The sequence below is a fragment of the Bufo bufo genome, chromosome 5 (genome assembly GCF_905171765.1).
Source record: "Bufo bufo chromosome 5, aBufBuf1.1, whole genome shotgun sequence".
NCBI lineage: Eukaryota > Metazoa > Chordata > Amphibia > Anura > Bufonidae > Bufo > Bufo bufo.
The window spans coordinates 97747276-97763911 of record NC_053393.1 but is presented as its reverse complement, the minus strand read 5'-3'; the positions used below and the strand labels follow the sequence as shown (position 1 = coordinate 97763911).

The window sequence follows — 16636 nt, the reverse complement described above, 5'->3', positions numbered from 1 at the left end:
AATCAGAATAACTCCCTGGATCAACGACCCCTCTCTAGTAGCTATAGCCTGTAATATTATTACACTCTAGAAACACATCCAGGCCCCTCTTGAATTCCTTTATTGTACTCACCATCACCACCTCCTCAGGCAGAGAGTTCCATAGTCTCACTGCTCTTACCGTAAAGAATCCTCTTCTATGTTTGTGTACAAACCTTCTTTCCTCCAGACGCAGAGGATGTCCCCTCGTCACAGTCACAGTCCTGGGGATAAATAGCTGATGGGATAGATCTCTGTACTGACCCCTGATATATTTATACATATTAATTAGATCTCCCCTCAGTCGTCTTTTTTCTAAAGTGAATAACCCTAATTTTGATAATCTTTCAGGGTACTGTAGTTGCCCCATTCCAGTTATTACTTTAGTTGCCCTCCTCTGAACCCTCTCCAGCTCTGCTATGTCTGCCTTGTTTACAGGAGCCCAGAACTGTACACAGTACTCCATGTGTGGTCTGACTAGCGATTTGTAAAGTGGTAGGACTATGTTCATATCACGGGAATCTATGCCCCTTTTGATGCAACCCATTATCTTGTTGGCCTTGGCAGCAGCTGCCTGACACTGGTTTTTGCTGTTTAGTTTGCTGTTTATTAAAATTCCTAGATCCTTTTCCATGTCAGTGTTACCGAGTGTTTTACCATTTAGTATGTACGGGTGACTTGCATTTTTCCTTCCCATGTGCATAACCTTACATTTATCAGTGTTAAACCTCATCTGCCACTTATCTGCCCAAGCCTCCAATCTATCCAGATCCCTCTGTAGTAGTATACTGTCCTCTTCAGTGTAAATTACTTTACACAGTTTAGTGTCATCTGCGAAAATTGATACTTTACTATGCAAGCCTTCTACAAGATCATTAATAAATATATTGAAGAGAATAGGGCCCAATACTGACCCCTGAGGTACCCCACTAATGACAGTGACCCAATCTGAATGTGTACCGTTAATAACCACCCTCTGTTTTCTATCACTCAGCCAGTTACTTACCCACATACAGATGTTTTCTCCCAGTCCGAGCATTCTCATTTTATATACTAACCTTTTATGCGGTACAGTGTCAAATGCTTTGGAGAAGTCCAGATATACGACATCCATTGATTCGCCGCTGTCAAGTCTAGAACTTACCTCCTCATAGAAACTGATTAAATTAGTTTGACATGACCGATCCCTCACGAAGCCATGCTGATATGGCGTTATTTGCTTATTTCCGTTGAGATGCTCTAATATAGCATCTCTCAGAAAACCTTCAAACAGTTTACCCACAACAGATGTTAAACTTACCGGCCTATAGTTTCCAGGCTCTGTTTTTGGCCCCTTTTTGAATATTGGCACCACATATGCCACGCGCCAATCCTGTGGGACATTCCCTGTCAGTATAGAGTCTGCAAATATCAGAAATAAGGGTCTGGCTATGACATTACTTAATTCCTTTAGGATACGGGGGTGTATGCCATCCGGTCCTGGCGATTTGTCTATTTTAATCTTTTTAAGCCGCTGATGTACTTCTTCCTGGGTCAGACAGGACACTTTTAATGGGGAATTTATTTTTGCATTCTGCATGTCATCTGACAATTTATTTTCCTCAGTGAATACATTGGAGAAAAAAATATTTAACAGCTTTGCTTTCTCCTCGTCGCTCTCTGCGACTCCCCCCTCATTACTCTTTAAAGGGCCAACACCTTCAGCTTTATACTTTTTAACATTTATATAATTGAAGAACATTTTAGGGTTGGTTTCACTCTCTTTGGCAATTAATCTCTCGGTCTCTAGTTTGGCCGCTTTTATTTGTTTTTTACATGTTCTATTTTTTTCCTTATAGTTTTTCAGTGCTTCCGTGCAACCCTCCTGTTTTAGTGTTTTATATGCTTTCTTTTTGTCATTTATTGCTTTCTTTACAGTTCTATTTATCCACATTGGTTTCTTTTTGTTCCTTAACCTTTTATTACCATACGGTATGTACCTCTGACAATGAGTTTTTAGGATGTTTTTAAAGATATCCCATTTTGTGTCTGTATTTGTGAGGACTTTGTCCCAGTTAGTTTGGCCTATGGCCTCTCTTAGTTGGCTAAATTTAGCTTTTTTGAAGTTTGGTATTTTTGTTCCTCCCTGTAGAAACGCTCTTTTGAATGATAATTGGAAGGTTACTACTTTATGGTCACTATTTCCCAGGTGTCCCCCGACCTGCACGTCTGTTGTTCTGTCAGGTCTATTGGTTAATACTAAGTCCAGTATGGCCGTCCCTCTAGTCGGGTCCTGAACCAGTTGGGAGAGGTAATTGTCTTTGGTTATAGCCACGAACCTGTTTCCCTTATGAGATATACAAGTTTCAGTTTCCCAGTCTATATCTGGGTAGTTGAAGTCCCCCATAATAACCACCTCATTATGATTTGCCGCCTCGTCTATCTCGTTTAGTAGTAGATTTTCTGTGGACTCTGGTATATTAGGTGGTTTATAGTAAACTCCTATTAGTAATTTATTGTTGTTTTTAGCTCCATGTATCTCTACCCATAGTGACTCCACATGTTCATGTCCCTCACTTATATCTTCTCGGACTGTGGGCTTTAGACAGGACTTTATATAAAGGCAGACCCCTCCCCCTCTCCGGTTTTGACGATCCTTTCTAAACAGACTGTAACCTTGTACATTAACTGCCCAGTCATAGCTATCATCCAGCCATGTCTCAGTTATTCCCACTATGTCATAGTCCTCCTCACACATCACTAATTCCAGTTCACCAGTTTTATTATAAGTGGGTCCCGTGTGCCTTTTTCTCCAAGAAGCTCTCGGTCGCCGAGAGGAATTATGATGTTGGAGATAGAGAGTTGTTGGCTATCAAGTTGGCCTTTGAGGAATGGCGTCACTGGTTGGAGGGGGCGTCTCACCCCGTTACGGTATATACAGACCATAAGAATTTGGCTTACCTGCAATCTGCCAAGCGTCTGAACCCTAGGCAGGCCAGATGGTCACTGTTTTTTACCAGGTTCAATTTTGTGGTTACCTTTCGCCCAGGGATCAAGAACGTCAAGGCAGATGCCTTGTCTCGCAGCTTTCCTGGGGGAGGTGATTCAGAGGATCCTGCGCCGATTTTAGCGGATGGGGTGGTGGTCTCCGCTTTGTACCCTGAATTGGAGATGGAGGTGTTGGGAGCCCAGGAGGGGGCTCCTGGTTCTTGTCCCCCAGGGAGGTTGTTTGTTCCTGAGGGCCTGTGATATAAGGTGTTCGAAGAACATCACGATACTGTCCTCGCTGGACATCCTGGTGGTAAGTCCACCTGTGATCTAGTATCCCAGAGGTTCTGGTGGCCAGGGTTACGTAAGAGCATTGAGAATTTCGTGACAGCTTGTGAAACCTGCGCTCGGTCTAAGGTTGCTCATATTTGACCGGCTGGTTCACTTCTTCCATTGTCAATTCCATCTCGTCCTTGGACGCATTTGTCTATGGACTTTATTACGGATCTGCCGAGTTCCTCTGGGAGAACAGTGATTTTGGTGGTAGTTGACCGTTTCAGTAAAATGGCTCACTTTATACCACTAACTAGTCTGCCTAACGCTAAGACTCTTGCGCAGATTTTTGTGGATAATATTGTGAAATTGCATGGTATTCCTTCGGATGTGGTCTCTGATAGGGGCACGCAGTTTGTCTCCAGGTTTTGGAGGGCGTTCTGCTCTCGGCTTGGCATTCAACTTTCATTCTCTTCGGCTTTTCATCCGCAGTCGAATGGTCAGACGGAGCGTACTAATCAAAACCTGGAGACCTACTTGAGGTGCTTTGTGGCTGAGAATCAGGAGGACTGGTCCTCATTCTTGTCCTTAGCAGAGTTTGCGTTGAATAACCGTAGGCAGGAGTCCACGGGTAAGTCGCCATTTTTTGGCGCATACGGTTTCCATCCTCAGTTTGGTACCTTTTCTGGGACTAGTTCCTCTGGGATGCCAGAGGAGGAGAGATTCTCTTCTGCCTTATCCTCCATCTGGCAGATGATTCAAGGGAATTTGGAGAAGATGGATGAGAGGTATAAACGAATGGCTGACAAGAGACGTGTGACTGGTCCGGACCTGTGTGTGGGTGATCTGGTGTGGTTGTCCACTAAAAATATCAAATTGAGAGTGCCATCTTGGAAACTGGGTCCAAGATTTATTGGTCCATATAAAATTTCTGCGGTGATCAATCCTGTAGCGTTTCGGCTGGATCTTCCGCAGACTTGGAGGATCCATGATGTGTTCCACAGGTCTTTACTAAAAAAATACGTGAGACCGGTGGAACCATCGCCATTGCCTCCTCCTCCTGTTCTGGTCGAGGGAAACTTGGAGTTTGAGATCTCCAGGATTCTCGACAATAGAGTTCTTCGGGGTTCCCTTCAGTACCTGGTGCACTGGAGGGGATACGGCCATGAGGAGAGGATGTGGGTTCCGGCGTTGGATGTCAACGCCAGCCGACTGGTGAGGGCTATTCATAGGTCCCATCTGGATAAGGTTGGTCCGGGGTGTCCGGAGGTCACCCGTAGAAGGGGGGGTACTGTCATGCCCCGCTCTGATGATGTGCGGAGGTCGGCCAGGATAGCAGCACGAGTTTAGTGTTTGTTTTGGAGCTGTGCTGGATCCGCCTCTCATCAGGTGCACTGGGTGGAGTCATTAGTTTAAATAACACACCATCCAAGTGCTCTGAGTGGATTATAGGAATCATTGTGGTCTTGGAAGCTAGGAAGGAAGGTTGTCTGTTCCAGCTCAGAAAGATAAGTGTGATTTCAAGTTTGGTTGTTTTGTGTCATCTCTCCCATCCAGGTTCTGTGCGAGCAGGCTGCTCCTATTTCCCCTCTTCACCATCTTAGGGAATTAAGGGTATTTCAGCCCAGGCACGTGGACACATCATACCTACCATTAAGGTCTGCATGTGGGCTGAGAAGTGCAGGCAAAGAGGTCAGGGATTAGCTAGGAGGTGACCCTTCCCCTGTCTCTCGCCCAGAGCCTGGTTGGTGGGTTATCTGTGAGTCTGAGTGCACGCCCGCTGTGACATTGAGAGAGTGATGTTATTTACAAGGGACTGTATGTTAGGGCTGAAGAGAGGGGGGTGATGTTATTTACATCGGACTTTATGTTGCAGAGACTGAAGGGAAGGGAGTGATGTTATTTACATGGGACTGTATCTTGCAGGAGAGTGCTGTTATTTAGGTCATGTGACAGCAATTTAAGTAGCGTCCATATATAGCCAATTATAACCAATTGCAGTCTATTTGGCTGTTCACACGGCTGTTTTTTTTTTTTAAAGGTCTAGTAAATAGCGGATAACAAAAAATAGGACATGTCCTATTTTTGGCCGTGAAATCCATGGGGCCATTTTTAACAGCTGTCTAGACAGGAGCATGCCCGTTTAACAGCTGTTCAACCAATAATTACCGGACAGAAATAGTCGCAAAAAACCCGACCCACAAGGAGCCACAAATGTCGCCAAAAAATGAACGTGACTTTCACAATTATTAAAATCAAAGAGCTTTATTAACAGTACATACATACATACATAATGGTAAAAGGCAGCACAAAGGTGGGACACACAGATAAGGAACAGGACCCAAGGATGGGCCGGGAGATCAGCACACCAGAAGACAAGGTATAGAAACTAAAGAAACACCAAGACGCCTCATGGCAAAAAAAGCCCCAAACAAACTGCAATGGAGGCAAATGTGACGACAGTAAGGCTTGGTGAAAAAACAATAAAAGCATACCCTGAGTGGTGTGTCGAACTCTCGGCCGCCTCCTGACCCAACGCCGTTTCGCCAGTGACCTGGCTTCTTCCGGGGATGAAAAACCGGTACAGTGTGGATAAATGATATTTCAGGGGTTAAGATCATTTTAAAAATACTTACCTCATCCAAATCACAGGGACACAGACTCCTTATTGGATGCAGAAGGACCTGCGCTCCCAGCGTGATGACACGATCACATCAGTTCCTGCTGCGTCCAGTGAGGAGCGAGTGTCTCCGCGTGTGAAAGTGGATGAGGTTTTGTTTTTTTTTTGCTGTAAAAAAAAATGCTGTGGGCTATATTATTAAGGCTGGCGGCCACAATTGGGACCATTATAGGGGGTTGGGATAAGCTAATGAAATTCATCCATATTTAAACAGCAAGATGGTGAGAAAATGGACGCACAAAGGGTTAGAAAATGGTTATGACAGCGCGTCTGCTTCTAAACGCCTTTATTTATTTATTTATATTCGTGTGCATGGAACTGTATGATGGAGGCGGTTTGGGAGGGAGTGATGTTTCTTACATGGGACTGTTTGTTGGATGAGGCTGAAGGGAGGGAATTATGTTTTGTACAAGGGACTGTATGTTGGAGGGGCTGAAGACAGGGCATTGATGTTATTTACATGGGACTGTATGTTGGAGGAGGCAGGAGACATGGCGTGATGTTATTTACATGGGACTGTATGGTGGAGGGGGGGAAATTATGTTATTGGGTCTGTATGTTGGAATGTCTGGGGCATTATAATTTCTGAGGGCACTACAGGGAGGATTTTCATTATAGGGGGCACTGCAGGGGGGCATTATAAATACAGAGGACATTATTGGGGTCCTCATTCCTACAGGGGGCTTGTGGCGAAACCAACCTCGCCACTGGGTTTTGGAGAGGCCTGTTTACCAGCCTCTTGCCCTACGACTATGGCCCCGGGACATATTACCCTTCAGGAACAGTGTAACAGAACTAGGCCGCATGTCTGGACTGTTAATAGGACCGAACGCGGTCAGCAGTGTATACTAAAGATTCTGTGGAACTAAAATCGGATGCGCAAATACACGAACACCGCTGACCCATACCTTCTTCCATATGGAACTTTCAGCTCCAGAGACTAAGTCCCGTTCGAAGATGGAATTGACCGACCGCACAGCCCAAATCTATGGAACTGTTTTGGGCAGGAAATTGTGCTTGCGGTCGGTCATAAAGGACTTCCACTTAACTTTTGATCCGCTGGAGGGATTTGTGTGATTTTTGGAAGTGGCTATATTTGATGTATACTGAGTTTAAATATGTAATTTTTATGGAGATGGAATGTATGGTTTTAAAGTTATAGAGTATGTTTAAAAATTGTATTTTTACTGTCTGTGATAGTTATGTTAATCCATAATTATATCACAGACAGAAGGGAGGATTTTGTGTGTTTGGGTGGGGATTCCTGTCCTGTTGTCTCTCTGTGTGTATTGGCGATGTCCTTTGTCCTGAGAGATAATTGAATTATTTCTCGGTTGTCTCCAGGACAGAGGATATTGTGTATTCGTCTGTCTGTGATGATTGCATCAACCCAGTGTGAGGTAATTCTATCACGAACAGAGGGGAGGATTTTGTGGGGATGTGTTGTAATATATTGATTGGTTGTATTTCAAACCCCTGTGGGCAGTACTATGTTTTTGGTTTGTGAATAAAAGAGGCTGTACGTGAAGTACAGTCAGTTCCTGTTTTAACCCCCAAGGTGAAGTGTCGTCTCATTCTTGGGGGAGGATTTATGGAATGCTGTCCCAGTTTGACTGCTAGGAGTGAAAACCTATTCGTATGGTTCCTATTCAACTGTCTACAGCATTCAGAGGCTTGAAGAGGATTTATATGCTGCTTCGGTTCGGTGATTGTGGTGTCTACCAGAGTGCTTGGAAACCTCAGGAAAACGCTAGGAGCATCGTCAACGGAGGTACCCAGTCGGGGTGCCAGGTGATCCGTTTCAGGGCTCTATAGGAGTGTTTATACATAGGGGCTGTACATAGCTTTATTACCAATGGGGGAACAATAGGGGGGCCTTATTTCGAATGGGGGCTCTGTGAGGGTATTATTAATACTGTATATATTACTGAACTGAGTATGCCTTCTTGTAGTTAAGATTAGGGATGAGCGAACCCGAACTGTATAGTTCGGGTTCGTACCGAATTTTGGGGTGTCCGTGACACGGACCCGAACATTTTCGTAAAAGTCCGGGTTCGGTGTTCGGCGCTTTATTGGCGCTTTTTGAAAGGCTGCAAAGCAGCCAATCAACAAGCGTCATACTACTTGCCCCAAGAGGCCATCACAGCCATGCCTACTATTGGCATGGCTGTGATTGGCCAGTGCAGCATGTGACCCAGCCTCTATATAAGCTTGGGTCACGTAGCGCTGCACGTCACTCTGCTGTTACAAGTGTAGGGAGAGGTTGCAGTTGCGACGTTAGGGCGAGATTAGGCAGTGATTAACTCCTCCAAAACACTTAAGACAGTGATCGATCTACAGCTGTGGATCATTGAACTGCTGCTATTCAATTGCTCACTGTTTTTAGGCTGCCCAGAGCGTTTTTCAGTCACTTTTTTCTGGGGTGATCGGCGGCCATTTTGTGGCTTGTGGTGCGCCAGCACAAGCTGCCACCAAGTCCATTTAACCATCAATAGTGTGGTTATTTTTTGGCTATATCCTACATCAGGGGCAAGCTGCCACCAAGTCCATTTAACCATCAATAGTGTGGTTATTTTTTGGCTATATCCTACATCAGGGGCAAGCTGCCACCAAGTCCATTTAACCATCAATAGTGTGGTTATTTTTTTGCTATATCCTACATCAGGGGCAAGCTGCCACCAAGTCCATTTAACCATCAATAGTCTGCTTATTTAAATCTATCCCTAAAAGGGTATATTAGATTCAAGGTGCTGATAGGGTCATTCTCAATAACTTCACACACACGCTACTGTTCAATTCCAAGTCTAATTCTGTGTGTAAACGTATACCTGTTACCCAGCGCCTAAAAAATAGGCCTCAAATTTATATTCATCCAAATCTGTCATTATTGCTGTAGCTGGTCAAGTTATTTAGTGTCCGTCGAAGCACAGTTTTTGTTCTGGGTTGAAATACAATTCCCAATTTTGCAATTCTCTAAATTAGTGGTTTCTGCTGTATCAGGCCTACTTTAAATCTATCCCTAAAAGGGTATATAAGATTTAAGGTGCAGATAGGGTTATTCTCAATAACTTCACACACACGCTACTGTGCAATTCCAAGTCTAATTCTGTCCGTAAACGTATATGCCTGTCATCCAGCGCCTAAATACTAGGCCTCAAATTTATATTCAGCTAAATCTGTCGTTACTGCTGTGCCTTTATTAGTGTAATACGGTACCTAAATAGATAGCCAGATAGTGTTAGGTGTCTGTAAAAAAAGGCCTGAATTTGAATTCAATACATTGGGCCAAATAATATTTTTCTTATTGTGGTGAACGGTAACAATGAGGAAAACATCTAGTAAGGGACGCGGAAGCGGACACGGTCGTGGTGGTGTTAGTGGACCCTCTGGTGCTGGGAGAGGACATGGCCGTTCTGCCACAGCCACACGTCCTAGTGTACCAACTACCTCAGGTCCCAGTAGCCGCCATAATTTACAGCGATATTTGGTGGGGCCCAATGTCGTTCTAAGGATGGTAAGGCCTGAGCAGGTACAGGCATTAGTCAATTGGGTGGCCGACAGTGGATCCAGCACGTTCACATTATCTCGCACCCAGGCTTCTGCAGAAAGCGCACAGATGGCGCCTGAAAACCAAGCCCATCAGTCTGTCACATCACCCCCATGCATACCAGGGAAACTGTCTGAGCCTCAAGTTATGCAGCAGTCTCTTATGCTGTTTGAAGACTCCGCTGGCACGGTTTCCTAAGGGCATCCACCTAGCCCTTCCCCAGCGGTGGAAGACATAGAATGCACTGACGCACAACCACTTATGTTTCCTGATGATGAGGACATGGGAATACCACCTCAGCACGTCTCTGATGATGACGAAACACAGGTGCCAACTGCTGCGTCTTTCTGCAGTGTGCAGACTGAACAGGAGGTCAGGGATCAAGACTGGGTGGAAGACGATGCAGGGGACGATGAGGTCCTAGACCCCACATGGAATGAAGGTCGTGCCACTGACTTTCACAGTTCCGAGGAAGAGGCAGTGGTGAGACCGAGTCAACAGCGTAGCAAAAGAGGGAGCAGTGGGCAAAAGCAGAACACCCGCCGCCAAGAGACTCCGCCTGCTACTGACAGCCGCCATCTGGGACCGAGCACCCCAAAGGCAGCTTCAAGGAGTTCCCTGGCATGGCACTTCTTCAAACAATGTGCTGACGACAAGACCCGAGTGGTTTGCACGCTGTGCCATCAGAGCCTGAAGCGAGGCATTAACGTTCTGAACCTTAGCACAACCTGCATGACCAGGCACCTGCATGCAAAGGATGAACTGCAGTGGAGTAAACACCTTAAAAACAAGGAAGTCACTCAGGTTCCCCCTGCTACCTCTTCTGCTGCTGCCGCCTCGGCCTCTTCTGCTGCTGCCGCCGCCTCGGCCTCTTCCTCCGCCTCTGGAGGAACGTTGGCACCTGCCGCCCAGCAAACATGGGATGTACCACCAACACCACCACTTGCGTCACCAAGCATCTCAACCATGTCACATGGCAGCGTTCAGCTCTCCATCTCACAAACATTTGAGAGAAAGCGTAAATTCCCACCTAGCCACCCTCGATCCCTGGCCCTGAATGCCAGCATTTCTAAACTACTGGCCTATGAAATGCTGTCATTTAGGCTGGTGGACACACACAGCTTCAAACAGCTCATGTCGCTTGCTGTCCCACAGTATGTTGTTCCCAGCCGGCACTACTTCTCCAAGAGAGCCGTGCCTTCCCTGCACAACCAAGTATCCGATAAAATCAAGTGTGCACTGCGCAACGCCATCTGTGGCAAGGTCCACCTAACCACAGATACGTGGACCAGTAAGCACGGCCAGGGACGCTATATCTCCCTAACTGCACACTGGGTCAATGTAGTGGCGGCTGGGCCCCAGGCGGAGAGCTGTTTGGCGCACGTCCTTCCGCCGCCAAGGATCGCAGGGCAACATTCTTTGCCTCCTGTTGCCATCTCCTCCTACTCGGCTTCCTCCTCCTCTTCTTCCACCTGCTCATCCAGTCAGCCACACACCTTCACCACCAACTTCAGCACAGCCCGGGGTAAACGTCAGCAGGCCATTCTGAAACTCATATGTTTGGGGGACAGGCCCCACACCGCACAGGAGTTGTGGCGGGGTATAGAACAACAGACCGACGAGTGGTTGCTGCCGGTGAGCCTCAAGCCCGCCTTGGTGGTGTGCGATATTGGGCGAAATCTCGTTGCAGCTCTGGGAATAGCCGGTTTGATGCACATCCCTTGCCTGGCGCATGTGCTGAATTTGGTGGTGCAGAAGTTCATTCACAACTACCCCGACATGTCAGAGCTGCTGCATAAAGTGCGGGCCGTCTGTTCGCGCTTCCGGCGTTCACATCCTGCCGCTGCTCGCCTGACTGCGCTACAGCGTAACTTCGGCCTTCCCACTCACCGCCTCATATGCGATGTGCCCACCAGGTGGAACTCCACCTTGCACATGCTGGACAGACTGTGCGAGCAGCAGCAGGCCATAGTGGAGTTTCAGCTGCAGCACGCACGGGTCAGTCGCACTGCGGAACAGCACCACTTCACCACCAATGACTGGGCCTCCATGCGAGACCTGTGTGCCCTGTTGCGCTGTTTCGAGTACTCCACCAACATGGCCAGTGGCAATGACGCCGTTATCAGCGTTACAATACCACTTCTATGTCTCCTTGAGAAAACACTTAGGGCGATGATGGAAGAGGAGGTGGCCCAGGAGGAGGAGGAGGAGGAAGAGGGGTCATTTTTAGCACTTTCAGGCCAGTCTCTTCGAAGTGACTCAGAGGGAGTTTTTTTGCAACAGCAGAGGCCAGGTAGAAATGTGGCCAGCCAGGGCCCACTACTGGAGAACGAGGAGGACGAGGATGAGGAGGAGGTGGAGGAGGATGAGGATGAAGCATGGTCACAGCGGGGTGGCACCCAACGCAGCTCGGGCCCATCACTGGTGCGTGGCTGGGGGGAAACGCAGGACGATGACGATACTCCTCCCACAGAAGACAGCTTGTCCTTACCTCTAGGCAGCCTGGCACACATGAGCGACTACATGCTGCAGTGCCTGCGCAACGACAGCAGAGTTGCCCACATTTTAATGTGTGCGGACTACTGGGTTGCCACCCTGCTGGATCCACGGTACAAAGACAATGTGCCCACCTTACTTCCTGCACTGGAGCGTGATAGGAAGATGCGCGAGTACAAGCACACGTTGGTAGACGCGCTACTGAGAGCATTCCCAAATGTCACAGGGGAATAAGTGGAAGCCCAAGGCGAAGGCAGAGGAGGAGCAAGAGGTCGCCAAGGCAGCTGTGTCACGGCCAGCTCCTCTGAGGGCAGGGTTAGCATGGCAGAGATGTGGAAAAGTTTTGTCACCACGCCACAGCTAACTGCACCACCACCTGATATGCAACGTGTTAGCAGGAGGCAACATTTCACTAACATGGTGGAACAGTACGTGTGCACACCCCTCCACGTACTGACTGATGGTTCGGCCCCATTCAACTTCTGGGTCTCTAAATTTTCCACGTGGCCAGAGCTAGCCTTTTATGCCTTGGAGGTGCTGGCCTGCCCGGCGGCCAGCGTTTTGTCTGAACGTGTATTCAGCACGCAGGGGGCGTCATTACAGACAAACGCAGCCGCCTGTCTACAGCCAATGTGGACAAGCTGACGTTCATAAAAATGAACCAGGCATGGATCCCACAGGACTTGTCCATCCCTTGTGCAGATTAGACATTAACTACCTCCCCTTAACCATATATTGTTTTACTCCAGGACACTTCCTCATTCAATCCTATTTTTATTTTCATCTTACCATTATATTGCGGGGCAACCCAAAGTTGAATGAACCTCTCCTCTGTCTGGGTGCCGGGGCCTAAATATATGACAATGGACTGTTCCAATGTTGGGTGACGTTAAGCATGATTCTCTGCTATGACATGAAGACTGATTCTCTGCTGACATGAAGCCAGATTCTCTGCTATGGGACCTCTCTCCTCTGCCTGGGTGCCTGGGCCTAAATATCTGACAATGGACTGTTCCAGTGTTGGGTGACGTGAAGCCTGATTCTCTGCTATGACATGCAGACTGATTCTCTGCTGACATGAAGCCAGATTCTCTGTTATGGGACCTCTCTCCTCTGCCTGGGTGCCTGGGCCTAAATATCTGACAATGGACTGTTCCAGTGTTGGGTGACGTGAAACCTGATTCTCTGCTATGACATGTAGACTGATTCTCTGCTGACATGAAGCCAAATTCTGTTACGGGACCTCTCTCCTCTGCCTGGGTGCCTGGGCCTAAATATCTGACAATGGACTGTTCCAGTGTTCGGTGACGTGAAGCCTGATTCTCTGCTATGACATGAAGACTGATTCTCTGCTGACATGAAGCCAGATTCTCTGTTACGGGACCTCTCTCCTATGCCTGTGTGCCGGGGCCTAAATATATGACAATGGACTGTTACAGTGGTGGGTGACGTGAAGCCAGATTCTCTGCTATGGGACCTCTCTCCAATTGATATTGGTTAATTTTTATTTATTTTATTTTTATTCATTTCCCTATCCACATTTGCTTGCAGGAGATTTACCTACATGTTGCTGCCTTTTGCAGCCCTCTAGCTCTTTCCTGGGCTGTTTTACAGCCTTTTTAGTGCCGAAAAGTTCGGGTCCCCATTGACTTCAATGGGGTTCGGGTTCGGGATGAAGTTCGGGTCGGGTTCGGATCCCGAACCCGAACATTTCCGGGAATTTCGGCCGAACTTCTCGAACCCGAACATCCAGGTGTTCGCTCAACTCTAGTTAAGATTTAACTTTTATTAGTGTCTACTAAAATAAATGAGACAATAGAGTGTAATGAACTCCTGCGCTATATGGGGAGGGAGGATAGGGTCTATAGATACATAATAGGCCTAGTTAAGTTCCTAGTGTATAGGGGGTTTTTTGGGCAGGGTCTACTGATGAGGCATGTAACTCACCCTACTTGGCCTAGTCTTATGAGTATGAATACCTCAATGGCTGTAGTCGGGGCACTCGTCCTTAGAAGGGCGACCCCCAGCCTCAGGAACCTCGGGGCTATGCTATAATTCCCTATGCTCTTACCTCCTTAGTAGATCTTGTCTGTACCATCATCCAAGTAGGGTGAGCACTTAGGGTGAGTTACATGCCTCATCAGTAGGCCCCTCCCCAAATACCCCCCTATACACTAGGAACTTAACTAGGCCTATTATGCATCTATAGACCCTATCCTCCCTCCCCATATAGCGCAGAAGTTCATTACACTCTATTGTCTCATTTATTTTAGTAGAAACTGATAGAAGTTAAATCTTAACTTAACTACAAGAAGGCATACTCAGTTAAGTATATATATAATTAGAGACCACTGAGATAATCCATTAGTAGGTCCATCAACCCTAGACCTTACTAAAAACGTATGATATATTATTAATACTGGAGGGCTCTTCTACTAATGGAGGCACTCTTGGGAGCGTTATCACAGTTGGGGGCACTGTGGGGGGCAGTATTACTATTGGTGTGACTTGGAGGAGCACTATTACTATGGGCGGACTATTTGTATGGCAGTAATTTTTCTTCAGGGTTGTATTTGAGGGTATTGGGGGGCACAGCAAGCAGCAGGATAACACTGTTGGGACTCCAGGTTGTTTGGGGATGATGATAGAAATGTGAGGAAGCTAAGATGTCTGTGTGTCACACTCTGCAAAGACGAGGGCTGAATGAGAGAAGTTGTCCTGGCCTAATGTAGAAGATGATGACAGAGAAGATCAGTAGAGACGCCACTTGGGAGGCTCTGGATGTGAGAGGTATGTGCTGCTGCAGTTGCGTTGCGAGGGGGGTGCGGGGGGTGCGGGCCACACCGGGTGACACCAGTGATGGGGTGACACCAGTCTGATGGCGGCGGCGGAAGAGCACAGGGAGATGAGCGCTTCCATTGCTCTCATCTCCATCGTCATCTGTATCGCCGTCCTCAGGACAGCGATACAGATGGATGCTGCGGCGGGGCAGGGGAGGGAAAGGCGTGTCCCTTCCCTGTTCCTCTGATAGGCTGCCGGTCTAGTGTCGGCAGCCTATCAGAGGCCGATGCAGGCAGCACGATGACGTCATCGCGCCACCTGAGCCATACAGCGCGGGACACAGACCGCGGGACACAGAACCTTTAACGGAAAGGCATAACGCTAGTGTGAACCCATCCTCAGTTGCCAAGGCAACCAATCAGATTCCACCTTTCATTTTTGACAGCTCCTTTGGAAAATGAAAGGTGAAATCTGATTGGTTGCTATGTGCAAATAAGGCAGTTGTACTTTACACCATTTTGATAAATGACCCCATAACCATCCAAAAATATGCCTTTGTGAAGGGGTTAGATAAAAAAAGATACTAGCTGCACATAGTGATGACAAGGGGTAACCTTAAAGGGAACAGGTCACTTATAATGTTTTCTGCCATTTAAAACCACAGTGACACATATACCTTTCATTAACCTGTTTTAATTTTCTGATACACCAGTTTGATAAATGACACCATTAGTTTTTACGTTTACAATGTCGTCCTACCTTTATATGGTATTTAAAGTTATTTTCTGAAAAAACAAGACTGGAAACCACACCACGTGTTTGCATTCCTAAAACTCCATTACATACAGGCACGGCCATTTTTTTTATTTCTATGTGTTGGTTGTGTACTAATCTAAGGGTGTGCAGAGTCATGAGTATGGGAATTTCATGCATAACATCTACAGAGACACTCTGGTGAGCGCCACGGCCTTCTCGCTGCTCAGCAAGCACAGCACCATACATTGAATAGTGGCCGTACTTGGTATTGCAGCTCAGCCCTATTCACTTGAATGAGACTGAGCTGTACCTAGGGTAGGGATGGCAAACCTGTGGCTCCCCAGCTGTTGTAAAACTACAACTCCCAGCATGATCAGTCTGCCTACAGCTATCAGCCTACAGCAGGGCATGGTGGGAGTTGTAGTTTTACAACAGCTGGAGAGCCGCAAGTTGGGCCTATTCATAGAGATGGTATTAATGACCTATCTGACTTTAAATCGCAGAATCAAAATTCTGGCAGCAAGTTTCCATGTGAACATGCTCTAAACATGTTTTTCAAGTCAAGAAATAAATGGGAAAAAAACACATAATCGGTATTGTTCGGTCCATATCGACTGAAACTATTAAATGATCACATAATTTTTAAAAATATATCCTCACACAGCTCCTCACATGTAAAAATAAAGAAAAAAATGTTTTTCAGTGGATCTCAGATTATGGAGACACAAAAACTAATGAAAAATGTATAAGTAGTACATAATGTACATATGTATTCTGTAATCATCCTGGCCTGAAGAATAGACTGAGTAAAATGTTATTCATGCCACGCAGTCAACGGTGCAAAATTAATAATGTAAAAATCAATGTGGAATTGGTCTTTCCCCCCAGAAGGAGTTAATTAAAGTTAATCAATATGTTATATGTACATAAGAATGTACACGGAGTAACTTCTGTTTTTTAGGGGGACCCATTGAAAAGAATGGTTCCGCATACGGTCTGCAAAAAAACTGAACGGATATGGAAAGAAAATACATTTGTGCGCATGAGCCCTTAATGACCTAAAATTGTCTGACCATGTAGGGGTTAAATAAAAGTTGTTTCTGCCGGTGATGTTATGG

At 46.6% G+C, this 16636-nt stretch overlaps 1 protein-coding gene across 1 annotated transcript in view; it reads left to right on the top strand.

Annotated features, from left to right (window-relative positions):
• The window catches only part of LOC121002404 (proline-, glutamic acid- and leucine-rich protein 1-like), a 69273-nt gene that overhangs the window by 47421 nt on the left and 5216 nt on the right, over positions 1-16636 (top strand). The gene's annotated exons all lie outside the window — the stretch shown is intronic.